The 22,098-nt window shown below is 46.7% G+C and overlaps 1 long non-coding RNA gene across 4 annotated transcripts; it reads right to left on the bottom strand.

Moving 5' to 3' along the window:
- Positions 1-1,207: 1,207 nt before the first annotated feature.
- On the bottom strand, positions 1,208-21,713 carry LOC128325970 (uncharacterized). 4 transcript variants are annotated; one of them, XR_008307772.1, is made up of 6 exons: positions 21,583-21,654; positions 20,677-20,770; positions 18,422-18,494; positions 17,516-17,611; positions 17,038-17,149; positions 1,208-3,389 (listed from the first exon to the last, which is right to left on the bottom strand). It is a non-coding gene; the product is annotated as an uncharacterized LOC128325970 (long non-coding RNA). The 4 variants fall into 4 exon arrangements; XR_008307769.1 differs by having other exon boundaries at positions 20,677-21,713; XR_008307771.1 differs by having other exon boundaries at positions 1,208-1,946; positions 20,677-21,713.
- Positions 21,714-22,098: the final 385 nt, after the last annotated feature.

Raw genomic sequence — 22,098 nt, 5'->3', positions numbered from 1 at the left:
ACTGAGCTAGATGGATCAATGGTCTGACTCAGTAGAAGGCAGTTTCCTATGTTCCTATGGGTAACAATCTCTAACAGGAAGAATAGGAACATAGGAAGTTGCCATATACTGAGTCAGACCATAGGTCCATCTAGTGGACCATAGGGCCATCATAATACTTCACACACACACACACACACACACACACACACACACTCACTCTTGACAAATAAAGTTCTTTAAATGCTCATAAAAGAAATATTGAATAATAAGTAAGGATTTTTTTCATTGTTTTAAATTACCATGTTGAAAAATATTTTCAATAATAATTACTGGATATTTTCACTTCACAAAATATCAGTGTGCCATCCAAACTTTGTCAAATCTCTGGCTGTTGGTTACCATTTCTGTGATGATATTGCTTTAAAAATCCAACATGCAGCATAAACATCCATACTGGAAAAAATTCTTTGTTATGGAGTTTGTTATGCAAAAATAAGTTAAAGACACTGGCTGATGTTCTAAGTTTTTTCAAGGAAGCCCCAAGTATGCCTAACTTGGTGTTTTAATTTCAATGGAACTGCCTCAAGTAAATTTAGTCAGGATGCCAGCAGCCAGTGTGTGAAATGGATCCCAAGAGCAGTTCCTGTACAAGGTGGCTTCTCAGCAGCTGCCTTCTTGGCATTAAACTGCAAGACAGACTTTGTTGCCATTCACATGCCACGAAATGGGATGCCAGATCTGTGTCAGCTCTTAACTTTGGGTACCTAGCATGGCTTATTTTCATCCGATACTTGTGTAACCAGTTTTGGTTTCCAGGGACTGGTCTCACTACCTTCAAAATGCCTTGAAAAGGAATGCATTTAAAACCTACTCTGGTCTATAAAACTGGGGCTAAGACCAGATTCCGCTGGTCTTTGACCATAATAAAGGTTGGTTGGTTGGTTGGCTGGTTGGTTCTGGTAACTATCTGCACCTGTCTTGTGTTCAACGTTTATACAGACCAGGGTTTCTTAACCTTGGGCCCCCAGATGTTGTTGGACTACAATTCCCATCATCCCCTAACATAGTCTTTGTGGCTGAGGATGATGGGAGTTGTAGTCCAACAACATCTGAGGGTCCAAGGTTAAGAAACCCTGATACAGACAACACAGAAGTATTCAACAGTGAGAGAGCAAACATAATGCAGTTGCAATCTAAAAGTGTTGAAGTACTAAACAGAGTCCCATTTACTAGCTACAGTGCATCTCTTTATTTATTTAGGACATTGATATACCACCCCATACCAAAAAAAAAAAAAAAGTCCCTGGGCGGTTCATAATATAAAACCAATTAAAACATGAACATAATTAAAACAATTTAATACACAATAAAATTCCTTTATAAAAGAATGGGCTACCATTCTGCTCTCCTTGTGTCACTAGGAGATCTAGTCAATTTCCACTGGATCTGTGCATTGCTGGGCAACGACCAAAATAAAGATATCTACATCTACATGTGGATCTGTGCATAGCTGCTAATTGATTCAGCATCAATGGGATGTTCTAGTGCCCCAAATGATCTGCCATAGAATCCAGATCACAGGCTGGCATGACCATTTTGTCATCTGCATGGGAGAGACCCATAGGGTAGAGAAGACACCCAGCGTTCTCCAGGAGTGGCCGTGCTGCCTGGATGCATGTGCTGTGTCAGCACAAAGCACAAACTGTACATCTGGAGCCTTCTCCAGCATGACACAAAGTACTGCACCATGTTGACTGTGTTGTCACTACTCAGTCTGTCACCTAGTTTATGCTGCTGTCATCTGAGCACTGAGAAGTGATTATCCCCATTTGGACGGCAGTATGAAGAGGCATTCAGAATGGTTCACTGAACATTCACTCAGGTTATTGCTGATGAAAAGCCAAATAAAAGGCCATGGATGGTCACTTGTGATACTCTTTTTTTTTCCCCTCCAGAGAAATAACCTAAGTGTAAAACAAATGAACAAAAGAAGTAAAAGTAACTGTGAATAGTTTTTTAACCATCAAGGCACACATTAAAAGCTATTGGAATAAAAAGGGATTGTTATTTAAGGAAAATAGAGATGGGGAGCAGAAAGATTATCCTGTGATTTTTCCAGTCATGTTTCCGTTTGTTTTTTTTTAAACTACTTTTTTTTTTAGAACACGCTTGTTACAAAAATAAAACACAGGACACCCAAATAAAGATAGCCATATGCTATTTGAAATAAATGGTCTATGTGGCAATTCTGCTCCTGCTGGTAATGGTTCTCTTAGAAAGAGGTATTTTCCTGCTATGAGATGCTTCTAATTTGAGATGTTGCAAGGTTTAAGCTGAGACTTCTTGCATGTAGAGTTGGTCTTTGGACCTTCCCTCTAATATTAAAACTAAGTATTGCCTTAATCAATTAACAAATTAATTAATTAATTAATTAATTAATTAATTAAATTTAGCAACTAAGTAAAACTTTGTTGTAATAGTGGCTCGGTTAAGGGTATTGCAATCAGATGTCAATAATGCCTGACATACTGTGCATGCACTGGTTCCATGAGTCTGCAAAGCCTGCAGCTAGCAATCCTCCGTGGTTGCTAAGGATTGCATCTGTACTGTAGGATGCTGCTACCATTGGGAATGATGAGAGATGCATCCTACAATGATGACACAGTCCTTAAGAGCCATGAAGGCTCTCCACATTTGCTAGCAGCATCAGCACCCCTGCTAACTGGGCAAAGAGGCTCCTTTTAATGTAGTGATTCTTTTTATTTAGCAGGGGGAGAGTAACTGGCCCTATCCACCCCCAGCACAGTACCTCCAGTGACTGTTGCTGGTATCTCTCTTATGTTTCTTTTTAGATTGTGAGCCCTTTGGGCAAAGGGTTTTATCTTATTTGTTTGGGGTTTTTTATTGATTGATTGATTTGATTTGATTTGATTTGATTTGATTTCTATACCACCCTTCCAAAAATGTCTCAGGGCGGTTTACACAAAGAAATAATACATACATACATACATACATACATACATACATACATAAGATGGAACCCTGTCCCCAAAGGGCTCACATTCTGTCCCCAAAGGGCTCACAATTTCTCTGTGTAAACCACCCTGAGCCATTTTTGGAAGGGCGGTATAGAAAGCAAATGAATGAATGAAATGAATGAATGACATGCTTTGTAGACTCACAGAAGCGGCATACACATGCCACTGTTCCATTAGTGGAGTACTGCACAGTGTGTAAGGCACTAATATAAAATTGTACAAGTTCCATAAGAGTATCTTCATTCTGTCAGATTATCTGGGGTGTACGATGAAATTCATCCATCTGCAGAAAGTTGGTATGATTCATATACACTGAAGAAGTCCAGTGTCAGCAGGCTTGTGGGACATCTAGAGTTGCAGATAATTTAACTGCAAGTGAGAAACACAAGAGTTAGTTAAATGTTTTGTGTAAGTGAGTGTACAATTGTGTATGCAGTACAAGGAAGAGGATTTACCCCAAGTACGTACTGCATGCATTGGCTACCTAACCTACCTAGCAGGGGGTGTGGCTATAGAGTCAGGGGTAGAGCAGCTGCTTTCCATGTACAAGAGCCCAGGTCATCACTTCACATCTCAGAAGGAGTCTCTCTAAAAAGGCCTTTGTCTGAAACCCTGGAGAGCTGCTGCCAGTCAGTGTTAGGCAAGACTGAGCCAGGTGAACCGATATTATGACACAGTTTAAGATGACTATGTGTTCTGTTTACTCTTCGTTTGTTTATTTATTTCTTTATTTTATATACCGCCTGCCTCCAAAGGCTCTAGGCTGTTCACAAAAAGAAACACAGCAAAACCAAAATAAAACAAGCTTTTGAAACAATTAAAAACATTAAAAGATTACTCAAAGCCTGGCTAAAAAAATGTGTCTTCAGGACTCTGTAGTCGCTAGGAGTTGACACCAACTTGATGGCACAACCTTGATTGATTGAGTGAGTGAGTGAGTGCCATCAAGTCGGTGTCCACTCTTAGTGACCACATAGATTCTCTCCAGGATGATCGGTCTTCAACTTGACCTTTAAGGTCTCTCAGTAGTGCATTCATTACTTTTGTAACTGAGTCCATCCACCTTGCTGCTGGTCATCCTCTTCTCTTTCCTTCAACTTTTCCCAGCATTATGGACTTCTCAAGGGAGCTGAGTTTTCGCATAATGTGTCCAAAGTATGATAGTCTGAGCCTGGTCATTTGTGCCTCGAGTGAAAATTCTGGATTGATTTGTTCTATGATCCATTTGTTTGTTTTCCTGGCTGTCCATGGTATCCTCAAAAGTCTTCTCCAGCACCAAAGTTCAAAAGCCTCAATACTTTTTCTATCTTGCTTCTTCAAAGCACAACCTTAAAGATGTTAAACTACAAACATCTATAAGGAGCACATTCCACAGCGCAGGAGCGACTACAGAGAAGGCTCACTCCTGAGTCACTGCCAGACAAGCTGGCAGCAGATGGGGAAGGACATCTCTCAATGACCTTAATGTGTTGTGGGGATCATGCAGAACAATGCACTCTCCCAGGTAACCCAGTCCTAAGCCATCTAGGGCTTTAAAGATAATTACTAGCACTTTGTATTGTATCTACTTACAGTAAAACAAAAATAACACCACCACCACCACCCCAAAAAAAAAGGATTGTGGAGATTTTATAGTCTAGTGAGATTTTCACAAATGGAGAGAATCTCCATGTAGGAAAAGCATAGTCTATGAAGATGCTCTTAATGTGCAGAGGTCCAGGACAAATCTGGACTTGGACCCTACTGAGGCCTCCTCCGGGGCAGAGGAGAAGGAGCAGGCCTTACTGTGGCTTGGCAGAGGTTCACAGGAACCACAACTCCTGAGCAGTGGAAACACAGGGGATCTAAGCCCCCTGTTCCATCTGGCCCCCTGTTCCATGCTCAGGATCCCTTCCTTGCCCCTTCTTGGGATCCTAGGAACAGCAATGTTGCTGAACGAAGGTCAAGCTCCAGAAATGGTGGTGAAGTGCCCACCTGGCCATCCACGGCTTCTCCCAATAGACTTACTCAGGAGGAGAGGAAAGGAAGCTTGGATGCATGCCCTGGATTGGAAGCTAGTTGTTCCAGGAAAGGCTGACCCTTCCAGGTCCTATATAAGCACTTCAGTTCCAGTCAGGCACTCAACAGTGGGAGGTCCTACAAACTGCTCCAGCCTCTGCTTCTGCCTTGGTTCTAGTCTTGGTTCTGCCTTACTCTCTAGGTCCCTGCCTGTAGACCCACCTGCTTCCCACTCCAGCCCCAACCTCAACTTCCATCCCTTGTGTCTCCCTGAAGGGCAGTGGTCACAGACACAACACACACACTCAACTACAGGGATAGATGGTTATCACAATCTGCCCTTTTAACCACATTCAAACATATACTTCCTGACAGTGCCTTGAGAATATAAGATTTGTCATATTGGGGCTATTCACACAACCACAAGGGCAAGCAGGTGGGCAGATGGCAGACTGGACCGGCTCACCTTGCTCCCAGACTGGGCTCCCAGATTATCTGTGCCGCTCCATGCAGTGTGGAGCTCCAGAGGCTGGGACCATGCATCCTACCTCTGGATAACCCACAGTGCACCACGCACACAGCCTGAGTGAACACATAATCCCAAAGCCAGGGTTAAGGATGTGTTTGAACCTTTAACCCCAGATAAAAGCTGAGTTAGGCAGCACTGCCCCACCAGGATCAGGCCCAATCCTGGTGATTCTCACATACAGCTTAACCTAGGCTGGGCGTAGTACATGTGAGAAAAGCCTCAGTGGGTTGAAGAAATGATCCATCTTGCTCTTTTTGTAATGGTCTGTGTCAAGTGCTTCAAAAATATGTGATACAAGCTCATTGTGGAGAGTTCTAACCCCTCCCCGCCCCCCATTCCCCATATTCACCTACAATTTTTGATACACTGAGTTACAATCATTCTGAAACTGCTGGTTCCATTCCTTGATCATTTGGCTCCTGGCAACCGACAGGCCTATCCCTTTTGGATATGCATAATTAGTTTTTTAACCCAGAGTTACTGTTCTGTAGGGTTGTTTTTTTATTGGTATTTCCTCTACTTTAGTTTCTCCCAGTTCTTTACCCCTAAGTGACATTGCATGAAATGAAATTTTATTAGTTTTTTCTGAGCAACTGTTGTAGGTCAGTGGCAGGGCAAAGAGTACTAATGGATTGTCTGTTATCCAAAAGTTTATATAGATATATTTTCTTACTGAAGCATCGATTGCTTTCAGCCTTGGTTAAAAAAAAATGCTGCATGGAGTCACTCAACCCGCACCCACCCACATACACACACTCCAGTTTAGTCCTATAAACTGGCCCTTGCACAACCCTTCTACCATGGTGGTGTCTTGGTGAACCCATGAGGAGCTACCGTTTTGGGCACAACGATTGGCTTCAGAATGTAACAACATCATTGGTGTGTGTCCCTTAATCCCAGTATCAGGAAAATGCATGACATGGGGATCGAGGTGAAATTTGGGTAGTTATGATCTCACACAGTGCCAGGGTTGTCTCAGAGGCCAGAATGAGGAGGATTTGCAAGGAGCCCCCCATGATCAATCACAGTGTTCCTGCCCTGCTAGAACCAGAAATTTCTGTTGCTGTGCTGCAGTGTGGGGGAACATAGGAACATAGGGAACTGCCATATACTGAGTCAGACCATTGGTCTATCTAGCTCAGTATTGTCTTCACAGACTGGCAGCGGCTTCTCCAAGGTTGCAGGCAGGAATCTCTCTCAGCCCTATCTTGGAGAAGCCAGGGAGGGAACTTGAAACCTCCTGCTCTTCCCAGAGCGGCTTCATCCCCTGAGGGGAATCTCTTCCAGTGCTCACACATCAAGTCTCCCATTCATATGCAACCAGGGCAGACCCTGCTTAACTAAAGGGACAAGTCATGCTTGCTACCACAAGACCAGCTCTCCTCTTGGGGTGCCTGCAGGGCTGCCCCAAGGCTCAGGGCCATCCCAGGTGAAGCCCACCTGTACACCCACCCACCCCCATTGCCTGCCCGGAAATCCTCCTGGCCTCAGTGGGCAGGAGGGTGGGTGGGTGTCAGGGAGTACACCCCTGCCTTCCTCACCCACTTGCCTGCCCTCCTTGCTGCCTCCACCTCCATCCACGGCTCCCCATCACCCGTTCACCCTCCTGCCCATTGTGGCCAGGAAGGCTCCCAGGCAGGCAACAAGGGCAGTGGGGGACACCAGTCGCTGCCCTTGCCGGCTTTGTGCCCGAAGCGGATGCTTAGCCAACCTTAATGGGCAGGTCGGTAAGTGCAGGGCCCTGGGAGATACCCCCACCCTTCAGACTGGTATGCATGACTAACACAACCTCGAACCTCCAGTTGTTCTTGAACTACAATTCTCATCATCCCGTTACAGTCGCCAATAATCAGGAATGATGGGGCTTGTGATCCAACAACAGCTGAACTTGCATCTGTTTCTAAAGCAGTCCTGCTTTAGACAGATTGAAACACTCCCAAAGCGTGTGGTGTCAGCTGATGTGTCTCTCCCCGCCGCCGCGGCCCCCCCTCCCGCAAGTGGGCATACTCAAGAGCAAGAACCCAGCCCCAGCCCATGGCACCAAATCCCTCCTACTACCTGTCTTCTCCTGGATGGGAAAGTAGGGACACGTTGGCAGGTCTGCTGCCTGAGCCCGCCCTCGGGACCCATCCCGTTATTCTGCTTTGTAACTAGAAGGGCCACTCCAAGGGGTTTCAAGGCTTCTTCTCTGCCACCCTAGGGAACCGGGCCAGTGAGCCCTCCCAGCCCGGCTCTCCTCTCTTCGTCCTGCGCGCCTGGAAGAGTAGCCCCGCCTCGGAAGAGAGGACTGCCGGCGCCCCGCTCCTCGGGATTGGACCTCCTCGGATGCGCGTATTCAGAGGCGACCAGGAGGCCGCCAGAGCTGAACCCGGTGGGCTCCAGCAAAAGGCTGGGCGGGGAGGGCAGCAGTGAAAAGCCGCGCGGATCTCCCCGATAAGGAAGCGCAGCCGCCTCCCCTGGGAGGGCGGGGGATTTGGCTGCAGGGCCGCAGGTCGGAGCAAGCGCTCAGCGCTGTCCTCCTGCGAGGCTGGTGGCGGCGGCGGCGGCCCGGAGGGAGAGGAGTCCCTGGACAGCAAAGGGAGCCACGCCGTGCTCTGGATCGCCTGTGGCCAGCTCCTAACAGGGAAGGCGTCTCTCTCGCCCGGCCTCCCTCCCTTCCCTGCTGACAACGCGCCGCCCGCTCGCTCTCTCCTGGCCGCATGGCTGCCTGTCCCCAGCCAGCTCCTTCGCCTGGGGCCACTGGCACCGTGTCATGGCCACCAAGCGGGCTCCCCTGCCTGCCTGCCTGCCTGCCTGCCTCCCCCTGACCCAGCCGCTCATCTGTCACCGCGCTCTCATTCCCGTTATTTACATCTGTCTTTAGCATTCTAATTACTCGCTTTATTACTTTAGCCCGGAGGAATCCCGTAAAATACAGCCGCGAATGAGGCGCCGACCAACAATAAAAAGGGAGGGGGGGGGACAGATCCCCGCTGCCTATTAGGCCCAACGCTTGAGATTATTTGCGCGCTTAGATGACCTCAATATGTCCTTAAATTGATCTGATTAGGCCGGCCCTTTCTTCGGCTGCCCGGCCAGCCTCCCCGCTTCCAGGCGCTCCTCCTGGTCTCTCCCAAGCGAATCCAGGCCAGCATTTCTTTGATCTACCTCTCTGCGTCTGTGTGTGTGCGGAGTGGGTTGGAGACTGAATGGAAGTGCTAAGGGGGGGGGGCAAGCCAGACCCCATGCCAGTTTGCTAAATGGTGTTCTCTGCCCCAGCTCAGACAGATTCTCAAAAGAGGAGGGGAGAGACGAAACAGAGAACGTCCAAAGTTAGCTCAGCCGTTTCATCATCATATTTCCATTCTCCACACTGAGGGTAGATCTTTATTTTGTATTTTTAATCCCTTGCTTTCCTTATTCCTTTCTGGAGACAGACTGTCTGGACTGGTCAAGGCGATTTGATCTGTCCTCTTTTTCAAAATACGAAGAGGTACAAATAGCCAAAGGTCTGAAAGCATTTAATCGATCGCTTATGATCGGTCAATTAAAATAGGGGGCTTTTATTGTTTGTGATTCGGAATGGTGGTAAGCAGAACTGTGTGCATCTTTGGCCCCATCAGTCTTTCTAAGGCGGTGGACCGGTACACGATGATCGGGCAGACAGTACAGGCCAGTGGGCTCAGCGGGGACTGTCTGATAGCCCAGGCCAGAAACCTTGCACAGGGCATCGGGATGCAGCTCCTACTCAGTCAAAGGGCTTTGAAGCGCCTCCTGCGCGCAGGACTGCAATACAGATCCACGGTTCGCCCTCCTTAAATAGCCTCACAGAACCCCATGTGAGAGAGATTCGGCATAATCTGCTGAATAGCTTCCTTTTGATTCACAGACTGGCTCCACTAAAATGCATTGGTCCAACTTTTTAAAAGAAACCTTTCATGTTTGGGCTTCCGATCTAAATAAGCAAAGTCACCCAGAGCCCCACGGAGCTGACCCCTTCACCCTCCTTCCCTCCTTCCTCGCCTATCCAGGGCGGCTCTCCTCTCCCCACCCCCTAACGGAAGGGCTGGCGTGGTTAATGGCGAGCCACAAAGGGGGCCCCCGGAGGCTGTATGCAGATTTCTCTTATTTATCTGCGCTAGTGAAATGCTTGTTGCACTCAGCGACAATTTAATGCCCGGGCTAATGGGCTTCCCTTTATTATCTTTCACTAACATAATATCCTCCAGGAAAAAAAGATGACAGAATATATGGATTTTTAGATAAATAACAGGGATAATTTATTGCCCTTGATGCTCTTCTGATGGAATGGTTGATAGATAATGTAATAATATGTACATAATTAAGCGGGTTTACTGTACCTCCGTCAAATTAGGTTCAGCTGTACGGGATGTGCCTTCCCCCACCACCCTCGCCCTAAACACATCTCGCGCGTAGAGTCCTCCTTTCCCGCTAACCTCAGGGAGGTGCTTAGACTCGGGATGATCATCCAGGTCCAAAGAAGATTGTTCACAACTAGATATGGAGCAGCCATATCAATTGCAGTGAATAGCAAGCATAGCAAGAGCATAGCAAGCTGCCTTATACAGCGGGCTAGGAGTCAGACCATGGGTCCAGCTAGCTCAGTATTGTCTACACTCTCAGGCAGGAGTCTTTCTCAACCCTGTCTGGAGAAGCCAGAGACGGGACCTGGGACCTTTCATTCATTCATTTTATTCGATTTATATATACCGCCCTTCCAAAAATGGCTCAGGGCGGTTTACATCAAAATGCAATCCTTTTGCATGTCACACACAGATGCTCTACAACTCAGCCAGGGCCCCATCCCCCAAGGGACCTTACAGCAGACAACACGCACGTATGTAGTCACCCATCTGAACTCACGACAAGGTGAACCCCCCTTAGCAAAGGGGACAATTAAAGAACAGCTCTTCACCACCTTAGATACATTCTTCTCGCTTTTAGTCCAGAACAAAACAATTGATTTTCAGGCAGATTATTCATTAGTTTTCTGCACTGATGATTAGGGCTGCGGAAAGAGGGAAAGCTTGAGGAGCAAATTTTCACTTGATTTTTTTTTCGCGGAGGGAAGAGGAAAGGCATTTGGGGGGGAAAGGGGGAAAATGGGTTTGGTGGGGGGATTTTAGCATAATGCGGGGAGGGGGCTCAAATGCTTAGCGGGGAATCTGGACCACTGTGATAAAAAGCGAAATGGATTAAGATCCCCGCTTTCCACATATGGCAGACTCACTGAATCATTATTTCACATTGCCTAACTTCGAAGACATGCTAGTCCTCCAAACCCTGCCGCACCCACATACAGGCATTGGAAGTCTGGGAGGGAATCCACCCCGGGTCACTTGAGAAAGGGCGGTGTGGCAAAAGGTTACAGTTAGCTAGGCTGAATATGAGCCCTTAGGTTGCGAGGGCATTTGCACTGTCTGGTGGAGTTATTGAGACTTTCCCCAGAGCAGATGAGCAGTGGTTATCAAACACAACACAATAGCTTCAAGAGAGGCGGGAAGTAACCCATCTGATCAATGAGGACTAGAATATTAAGGAAGTAGCACGTTTGGAGCAGCGCGTCGCTCCTTATATCAGGCCCGTTACTACCTCTAGCAGTTCAGGCCCAGGTACTTCTGCGTGGTTCTCAAAGTCGCCGGCTGTGACTTCTTCCAGCAAGCCTCGCCTCTCCTTTGTAACCAAGCCAGCCTCCCCCTCCCCCCCCCCGCCGCCCCCCGCCCGTTCTGATAAGTTGTCCATTCAAGGCATGGCGCACTTGCTCTTCCAAACTCATCTAAATTACATCAATAACAGAGCGCACTCTTTAATGAGCTCTCAACTTTAAAGACTTGAAGGATATTAACAAGCCGCTTGACAAATGGTGCTTAGAAGCACATTAAAGACGCTGCTAATGGAGCGCATAATGACGGCTAATTTTCGATCAGATATAAATTAGAGCCCCAACAGTTATTTGCCTTAAGGACTTTATGTAAATGATTCTGTTCTGTATAAACTGAAAAGCGAAGAGAGCCCTGCCTGTTGGCAATCCTTGTGGAGATGATTAATAGAGCCGCAGCCGAACTGGGCAGACAACTCGTGGCATTTCCAGCTAAAAGTCACGCGGGGGGTGGAGCAGTAAATATTACGGCGAGCGACACGGAAACAATGAGAGAGGCCGGAGGGTGGGCAGGCAGGCCGAAGGCGAAGAGCGACAGATGGGAGAAGGGCGGGGGCAGAGCAAGGGGAGGGAGGGAGGCCCTTGGCCGGTGGGTGGATGCCGTGGAAGGAAGAGGCCATGCAGACCCTCGGGCTGATCGCCGCTCTTTCTCGGCCCACGCCACGCACCCCACGCCAGCCCATGCGTACACTCGTGCTCGCCACCTAAGTCGCCGATTGCGCAATTACTGGGAGACGCGCTTAAGAACACTGGCTCCGCCCGCCGGCCTTGTGGCGACCAGCATGAATTGTCTCCTTTGCTAAGCAGAGTCTGGCCTGGTTCATATTGGGATGGGTGAGCATTGCTGCGAGCGAGATGTTCCCCTTAGGGGATGGGGGATGCTTTAAAACTTTCACTGTGTGAAACCTTGGAGGCCAGTGGTCCGAGAAGCCGCTGCCAGTCAGCTTAGACAGTACTGAGCTAGGCGGACCAATGGTGTGACCTGGGATGGCAGCTTCCTGTGTTCCTATGCTTCCTATCAGGTAGCCTCCCTTAGGCAAGACACTACCGTTCTCTCTTGTTGCCAGGCCAGAATATCAGCAGAACTGTAAAACACTTGGGACACTGGTGTGTGTGTGTGCTAAAATGCAACCAGGAGTGCCTAATCTTCCCCCTGCCTTCTTCATTTTTGAACGTTCTTGTCTTCTGATGCTGGTTGCCACTGGAAGGCTACATTTGGTTTAACACCAACAATGTAGTGGTTTCTAATCTCTGAGCCCCACAAGACAACTTTCTGGGCAGAGCGAGCTAGGAAGCAACCAGCCGAGGCTGCCTCTAAGCACATGCAGTTAGGGTACCTTCAACATCTTGAAGGATAGCTGGGGCAGAGCCCTGACATGTTGCCCAGGGTCTTGTTCACCATCCTAACAGAACAAAAACGCACCTTTCAAATCAGTTATTCTCTTTATTTTAAGTAGAGGGGAGAGAGCAAGTGGCCCTATTTCTACCCCATCACTGCATGCCTGCAGTTGCTGTTGCTGCTGGATGTGTTTCTTTTTAGACTGTGAGCCCTTTTTCTATGTAAACCGCTTTGAGAACATTTTGTTGAAAAGAGGTGTATAAATAACAGTAATGAGAGTGAACAGTGCTAACAGTTCACCCCTGCTAACTGGGCAAAGAGGCACCTTTTACCGTGGTGATTCTCTTTATTTAGCAGGGGGAGAGTAACTGGCCCTATCCACCCCCAGCACAGTACTTCCAGTGACTGTTGCTGGTGTGTGTCTTATGTTTCTTTTTAGAATGTGAGCCCTTTGGGGACAGGGAGCCATCTTATTTGTTTGTTATTTCTCTTTGTAAACCGCCCTGAGCCATTTTTGGAAGGGCGGTATAGAAATTGAATTATTATTATCAACAACAACAACAACTGGTTGGCATTTTAGTGCCCTATTGTGATGGCCTGATGACCCCTGGGGGGGGGGCACGATGTTTCCCCCCAGCAGCCGTGGATTCAGGGGGACTCAAGAGAGGGGCTGTTTCCCGGATTGCTGTAGTCTCAGATATGGAGGGGAGGCTGTTAAATCACCTTGGCCCTCCTTCCACTCCTCTTCCTGGCACTCTAACCCAGAACAGGGCGAAAGAGCATCCGCCCTCTCAGCTGCTTCTCTGCAACTTATGAAGCAGGTGTGGCAGGTCGTGCATGCACTTAGCAGCTCTCCCAAACCCGCCAATCTCTCAGATTTCTCTGGAAGGTTGGCCAGAGCTCCATTTCCACAAGCATTTCACCCAGAAATCTCCTTGAAATGATGCGACATCATGATATAGCATAATTCCCAGAATATTCTAGAGGGGGGATTTTGTGACTGCCAGGAAGAGTGCTTCTGGTGCAGCTGCAGTTGCTGCCATGGCCCACAGAGGCACAGCATATCACAAAAGTTTTTAAAAGAAAAAAGGATACCACTCACTGCCATTAGTAAACAAGCAGTAAGCCATCCTCATGGATGCCACGTCCCCACTCCCAAACACCAACACTACCCCATTTGCACTGCCTGAGAATGGAACCCGTTCAGATGAGTGCTAGTCACAACATAGCATCATTCTGAGTGGCTTTGGGACAAAAATGGTGACTACCAGTAGACTGAGAAATTTCTCAAGCCCTTCTGAAAAAAGGCTACAATTGGCCCCCTCATTTCTAGTGGAGAAAATGAGAGGGGATGTTCAGAACAGACCTAAAACACAACAAAGTTATATTTTAGACTATATAAGGCAGGGCTGCATAACTTTGAGGCTCCTGCAGATGCTGGACTACAACTCCCATCATTCCTGACTATTGGCCACTGTGGGAGATGATGGAAGTTGTAGTCCATCAACAGCTAGAGGGCCAAAGTTGTACACTCCTAACAGAAGACAATAGTTCCAAGAATATTCCGGCAGATCCTTTTGAGGTCAGTACTCTGGTAACATGCAAAGTCCTACTTTCTATTCTGCAAAGGCTTCAGGTTCTTACCTATCTACTAGGCAAGGTATCTCAGCTATCCAGAGCTCTGATGGCATAAAAGAATTGCAGGCATGTATATGGAGGCTCATGTGCCAGCACCACATCTAACATAATCAGCGTGCCAGCAGCACACTGGAGAATCCCTGGCTAGGTTTACCTAATAAAAAGGGAGGTGGACTCTTTAGAGAGGCAAAGGGAATTGCTCAGACTTCTCTCAAGTGAGTGTGAATGGCTTATCTGGTACAAGAAGTTGCTTTCCAACTTGACTCTCTTCTTATAAGTGCAACACAGGTTTATACTTAAAGTGGGGGAGACACTGAGTATATATAAATTATATATAAGTTCTGGTCAATGACCATAATAAAGTAATCTTTAAACTCCTCTTCCTCCTATTGAAATAGGTTGTGTTATACAGTACATTTCCATCCTCATTTACCAGGTCTTTTTCTCAAGTTGAATGAAAATTATCGCTGAACATTTACACCTTCTGGAAACTATTTTAAACAATAGCAAATGTGTACTTGTACATTCATTGTTAAAGTCAACCATTGCTGCCCTTTTAATTAATGGAGGTTCTTTTTTAAAAAAATATTGCTAATCCACCCTATCCACTAGTTCCTACTAGCTAGGAAGAAGATTGTCCATCTGAAGACTGCATTTTTTCATACTATTGTTGTGTTTCTGTAAGGCTAACAAATAAATAGCTGGCAAGCTGCTCCACCAGCAGAGGCACAAGATTCCCCAGCCTTTGCTGAGAAGGTCGGAGGCCCCCCATAGGCCAGCCCCTCTCTACAGGCTTCTTGTTCCTTGACTGCATGTGGCTGGGCAGCAAAGATGCCTGAGAAGGGAAAGGTAGACAGGGAAGAAAAGAAGGGCCCATTAAATTGGCCACCAGATGGGGAAAGGCTGTCCTGAGAAGTGGCTCTTTAGCAGTAACAATGAACTTGGCATCTTGAGTTCATGCTGGTGGGAACAGTACTGGATAATGCTTCAGGGAGGTCACCACAGAGCCACAACAGAAAGCTGTAAGATACTCGTATCGGTGCAGCGTCAACTTCTTTCTCCTGGTCTTGCTCCAGTTAGGAAATTAAGCAAACGGATCACGTCCCTAGCAAAGGTCACTAAGAATACACGCTCTTCCCCTCCCCTCCCCGCACACACTTGGAGGAAGCATTCACACAGCCTGCCCCTTTGAACTTCTTTGTGCCATACCCACAGGGACTTGTCTTTGCTCCCTCTGCTGGCCACACATAATGCTTCTAGGCTTGGCTACAGCTATTCCCCAGACTCTCTCCAGGCTTCCTTCCTGCTCTCCCTGATAGATCTAAAAGCTTTAAGGAAACTGAGTGTCAAAACAGAACTCCCAGATGGTGGGCCATTGGTTTCCAGATGTCATTACAGGAGGAGGGAAAGAAACGTTATCTCCTGGTCTACCCGCTTCCCCACCCAACAATGATTCCCTAATCTGTCTCTAATTCACCCTGACATAGGGAAATAGGAAGCTGCCTTACACCATGTCAGACCATTGGTCTATCTAGCTCAGTAATGTCTACACTGATTGGCAGGGCTTCCCCAGCCCTGCCTGGGGATGCCAGGGATTTAACCTGAGACCTTCTACATGCAAAACAAGTGCTTTCTGCCGCTAGCTAGAGCTAGCCTATCCCCCTTCACTCCCAAACGATGACTGTCCCCCAAAGCAGAAGATGGAAGTATGTGCCAGAATATCTCTGAGCACCCCAAGTCCATAGTAGCAGCGCACTCGGAGGCAGAACCATCAGGATGCCATGTTTCCCCCAAACCTTACACTCATCGGAATATCCCTCTCCAGAGCTGCCTCGGGTTTAGCAGTCCCTTTGGAATCTTGGAACAACAATAGCCACGCCCACCCCCAGCTCCCAAAGGAAATGACATCTGCAGAACGTTATTGTCAACATTCTCAGGGGAGAAGCAGAGTAGCATGTTGGCAGGGGAAAGGGCATGGTAGGACGGAAGTTCATATAACTGCATCCTGCCTGCCACACACACATTTAGTAAGTAAGTACTTTTGTGAGCCCAGTGTTTGGTTCAAGAGTTAATTTCTGGGAGCTCAGGCCCAAGCTTCAGGGAGCGAGGAAGCCGTTTGCTCCTACCCCTTCCCTGATTCTGGATGCTGAGGCCCTGGCTGTGGTTACTCAGCGGGCAGGACGAAAAGTACTCTGCACTTGCTCAGAGTCACTCTCTCTTATTCTTGTTTCAAGAAAGCCAGGACTGAGTCCTGATGCTCATTTATGTTATGGAGCAGAGTCCTGACGATCCTTGGCTCAAATTAAGCTCCCTTTGGCTCCTTGGAATACTCGTAATGAGCAGTTTTATCAAGAGACAACTGTCAAACTGAGGGCTAGAGGCATCTGACAAATCTAGTCAATCCTAGGCCGGTTGTACCTACTAGACAGAGCTTAATATACATTCAGGGAAGGAAAGAGCTGAAGGCTAGTTGGCTTTAGCTCGAAGGTATTCAATATGCGGTTTATAGAAAATTGATGAATAATCCAGCTCAGCTGCACAGAGAAGATGGAAAATATGTTACAAAGTTCTCAGGGACTTTACCTCGGATCGCCCCATTAATTCAGGCTCATACTCTTTTGGTCCTACAGTTACTGTCACAGAGAACGTTTGATATATATTCTGAGTTTTAGAACATTGTAAAGCGTCAGTGATCGTTACGAGAATAATTAAGACCCATTCTTCATAATAAAATCTCTAATTAATAATAATGCCGCGCAGCTCTCTCTATTGAAGCAGAGTTCCTCCTGCTTGCCATTTCTTTTAAGTTAACACGGATGTACTAATGAGTCAAGAGATGCTGTTGCCAACTTACCCTGTTCCGGAGGGCATGCAAGCTTCCACTGACTTGGGTGAACGAAAGGGAGCTCCATTACCTCACACTCTGCTCCATAAGGCATTGCTATCAAATATTAGCGATGCGGCGCCTACAGAAACAAGCAGCGAAGGGGAGAATTATGCAGGAGACGTACACCTAAAAATGCAATTGGTATGGCAAAGTCTAAGCAAAGCACTAATTAAAAGCTGTTTGAACAGAAATGTTTGAGATTGCTGGAGAAAAGCGCCTCGGCTCTTGATAGAGCAGCAAGTCTAAAAAGAGCCTCGCATGTGAAAATGTTTAACCTAGAGCAAACTCTTATGAGGTGGTTCAACACTAGAGGAGGCTGACTCTTTATTCCGTGGGAGCGACGGAAAGGGGCGCGCGCACACACACCAAATGCTCAAACAAGCAGAAAGTTTCGGGGAAGTCACTCACCACCCAAAGTTAAGCCTGCCATACAATGCCGACCTACCTGGGTATCTCCTTCAGTGTGACTTACTTCGGAGTAAGCGTGCATAGGCTCGGACGGCATGTCCCATTGTTTTCAGTGAGGAAGTAACCCATGCTTCTGAAATCAAGAAGTAATGTCCTCTTTGTTTGGATTGTGACTCCTTTACAAGAAAACCTCGATGACCATGAAATTTTGCCAGAATTCCAATTTGAACCTAAATTCACAGATACCTATAATTCCTTGTTGAAAAACCTCCCAACCTGTACTCATTCGAGGGGTGTTTACTGCCTCTTATTTGCGTTGTGTAAGTGGAATAATTCTGCTCTAGCTTAAAGGGGGCTTAAGTGGCTGATGAACATCACAGGGGACGAAGCAGGAACAGAAGCTGAAGAAGAAAGCAACATGTTGCTTTACGTTTCTGACTTTTCCTCCTTTCCAACGGCAAATCCTCACTGACTGACCTCAATGACCCAGGTCAGGATATTTGAACATATTCAGTACGATTCTATGCATTTTTACGCGGAATAGCAAGTATTTTATCAGAGCGTAATGGGCCATACCGCCAGGTAAGTGTGCATAGAACTGCAATCTTAGATTCACCCATAACGGGGCACATTTCAACAAACATGTTTGCTTTGAAATTCATGGGGCTTATGTCCTTAACTTTGGGTGGATCCTGCTCTGTGTTAAGATAAATCCAGTTCCCTGGATTTGGCTCCACTAGATCTTTACAGAAACGCAAAGTAGTATTGTCCAATTCATGTCATCTTCTGACTGAAATAAAACACCCATTTGTGCAAACAGATGGTAGTTTTAACTGATGATCGATTTATCTTGTTTAGGGGGCGGGGGTGGGGCGATTCAAGGTGGATTCTCAAATTTAGCTTTGCTTATATAGAACTACTGTACTATTGTACAATATCTCACCTGTTTTCTGCTTTGCTAGTGTTTTGTGAATTGAACTAGAGATGGAGAAATGCTCCCTCCTCCTTGGACTGTTCTGAGAAAGGGAGAGAGATAAATCCTGAGACTGATAAAGACTGAATGCATGCAGACATGTATATATACATATTACTTGCTGCACTCAATCCCCACCTATCTCTGAGCAATACTCAAATCTTGGCTATCTCATTAACCCAATCTAATCTCCTTTGTTTTAAAGACCAGTAGATATATCCAGGTTACTATCAGCCTGGACATATGACAAGGGCGGTTACCTGATTTTAATTTTTGTCCTTGTGGCTTGGCTTTTGTCTGTAGCTCTGTAGTGTGACTGGTGTTTTCATTGACGAGCCAGTGTGGTGCATTGGTTAGAATGTTGGACTAGGTCCGGGGAGACCTAATCCCCATTCAGCCATGAAACGAACTGGGTGATTCTGGGCCAGTCATGAATCCTTCAGCCTAACCTACCTCACAGGGTTGTTGTGAGGAGAAACATGACCATATACACCGCTCTGGGCTCCTTTGAGGAAGAGCGGGATATTAATGTAAAAAATTAAATTAATTCTTCACCTCTGTGTGACAGAGTTTTACTGATGGAATTGCTCCTGGAGAGAAGGAATAATTTCACCGCAACACTCGCTCCAGACAAAGCAGGAACCTTCCCACTAGCCCAGACAACTGAGAATTGCAACATCCTCCAAGCAGAGCGCAGAAGCCAGCAAGGAACAGTTGCGCCAAGATGCTTCGGGAGAACAGAACTCGAGTTGACTCGAGCAAGTAAGCCAAGCCACACTGTGCTGCAGGGGTAGAGAGAAACAGAAATCAAAGCCATGAACAACATGAAGAGGGGCGATTACTTTATGGTTTCACAGACTGGTGTTTTAATTAAAAAACGCAGAAGAGCGCCCTTCCGTTCAGAAAGTGATCCGAACGAGACAGTCTATTGGACTCGACCTTCTTTGAAGGTAGGAATTGAACTCAGACGCCTTGATTTTCTAAGGGTGCTCTGTAAGGTACTGTTTCTGGTGTACTCAGAGGTGCTCTTACTCCTGGACTTCAGACCGGTCCAGGGCCTCCACACCCCCTGGGAGCCCCCAAATCCTCTTTAGTCTGTCCTGGGTGGTGGTGTGTTTTGTACCCTCAAGAAGCTATGCATTAAAAGAAATGATGCTTAACAATTGCGGGAGTATATAATGGGGGAGTATATTCTGAACAGAACTCGATCTTCATATTCGCTTGACTTTGGCTAATAGAAGGGGAGCATCTTCACCGCCAAATCTGTTGTTTAGAACTTGCCTCTTTCCTCTGGTATTCCTGGGTCAGGAAAAGTGATGGTGAAATTTGCCCGACAATCTTAAAAGGCAGCTCTGAAACTGTGATTACTCAGCCCATTTACTTCTAATAGAGTAGACTCACTGACTTCAGGGAAATTACTCCCGAAGTAAGTAGTTTGAGGGTTCTAGTTTAATTGCAGCCTTACACATTCACCTGTTTGGAAGGAGCTGAAGGGGCTCACGGTCAAGGAATGCGTATTCCACACGTTCGTGGATATATGGATATGGATAATGTGCGGATATATATTGAGGATTATCACACCGCCCTCTCCGATTCAGGCTCCTGAATCCTTGCACACTTACCTAGAAGCAGGATCAGACAAGCCTCTCACTTAAATATTTATCAGTGGTGGTAGTAGTCATCATAGATTTTATTTATTTCTTGAAGCGCTAGGAGTGAGAGTGGTCTCTAAGTGTGCATGAAATGATCTCTACCCCCGAAGGGCTAACAACCTCTGAGGAATGGGTGACCCGCGGTCTGTCTTATTTACGTCAAAGGGCCGGTTCCTGTGCTCCTTAAAGTGGCAGGCGTTGCCTCCAGCGGTGGTTCAGGATCGGTTCTTTTCAACAACTTTTCCTTACCGTAGTTTGCGCTTGGTGCTTACCTAGTGTCGAAGGGAGGCTCATGGGTTTAAATTAAAGTCAGCCTTTGTGGGGCAGGAATATGTAGGGGGAGGGGATACCGCTGTCTTAGGGAAAGATATTGGGGGATAATTTACAGTGTGAAAAAAGAATGTAAGAATTTTGGGGTAAATTCTCCCCGATTTGGGGACGGGAAACCTACACGAAATGGATCCTTACCCACCTTCCTGCAGAATGTGTGTGTGTGTGTGTGTGTGTGTGTGTGTGTGTGTGTGTGTGTGATAGATTACGTGAGGGTGGGGAACTGAAAACAATGTAAGTTACCTTTTCTTGACAGATTCGAGTGTTGCCGTAAATTCATCGGCCCGTCGTCGTCTTTTCAGTACTGTTTGCTGCGGTAGCTCTCTCCAGCGCCCAACTTGCATCCGTTTGCATCCATTCCCACCGGCAAAATCAGAAAGTTAGAATCAAATTATTTACACGAATAATCTCGGGGAATTCTGAGGGTTTGGACCGGAATCTATCAACACAGAAGGAAAGTTGCTGCTAGTTTTTAATATGCCCCTATTGGGAAGACACTCTTTCATGTATTGTTTTGCAAAAGAAAGACCTTGATCTCCACGTGAACGTGAGTAGCACACTGGCCGGAAATATGTGACCAGCAGAGTGCAGATTAAGCCATGTTTCACCTGCCCAAGACTACAGAAGTTTCATGTAAATTAGCTTTTAAAAAAGAAAAAAGAAAGTAATATAATGTATATATTCAGCTCCCTTGGCGCAAAATTGTGGAGCCATATTAGAATTTAAATAGCCAGGATGATTAAAACACAATGGGCTTAACATCGCCCTTAATTCTGGATGACTGATTTGGAAACTTAAGGGCCAGTGTCTGCGGTGGAGAAGCATTTGTTGGAAAGGACGCCGTGATGGCGACGGTGCGGTTAGTTAAACTGCACAGACGTTGGAGGAACGCTGGCTTTTGCTCGGCCTGCTCCCCAGTTCTGGGGCTGCTGCGGTGTTCCCAGCGGTGGGGACTGGCTGTTTGTTTGGGGGGCGTTTTGCTGCGATTAATGTTCAGCTCCAGAGCAAAGCCTTGAGAGGCGCCCCTTCCCTCCTCCCACCCCCGATTAGCACACCAGCTACAGGCCGAGCGGCTGCCTCGTCTCCTTCTACCTGCGCGCACAGGCGTCTCGTCAAAGAAACACAAACAGAGCTGACAATCATACTTACCCCAAGCTTTGGGAGCGTTTGAAAACGAGATTACACCGCAAGGAAAGAGGTTGTCTTTGCTCTTCCCATCCCCAGCCTTCATCGATTTGTTCCTGAAGAACCCTGCTCATTCTTATAACAGCCACAACCAATTAATATTGCATTAACCCCATTTAAAAAAAAATCCAAAAGCACCAGAATTCCGTACCCTATCAAAGTCATGTATTATTAAAGCAAGTGTAATTGGAGACTTGAGGGGTGTGCGTGTGTGTGTGAGAGCGAGTATGTTACCAGGCAAAAAAAGGAAACACGTTGGTGACAGTACTACTCTAGGAAGGAAAGGGACCTGAGAAGGCGTCTAATATTTAATTTCAGGTTTGTGTTTTTTCAAATTCGAGATTAAAAGCAGTCACGTCTTTGAAGCCAGACACTTGGTGTAAATGTACAGTTAAAATATTCTATTCCGGAGTCCCCAGACGAGGCTCGCTCTGGTCCCAGTCTTCATTAAATTTTAATTATCATCTCAGGCTCGAGCAA

Source organism: Hemicordylus capensis, chromosome 5 (genome assembly GCF_027244095.1).
Source record: "Hemicordylus capensis ecotype Gifberg chromosome 5, rHemCap1.1.pri, whole genome shotgun sequence".
NCBI classification, from domain to species: Eukaryota; Metazoa; Chordata; class Lepidosauria; order Squamata; family Cordylidae; genus Hemicordylus; species Hemicordylus capensis.
The sequence above is the reverse complement of the archived record's forward strand: the minus strand, read 5'-3'. Positions and strand labels throughout refer to the sequence as shown.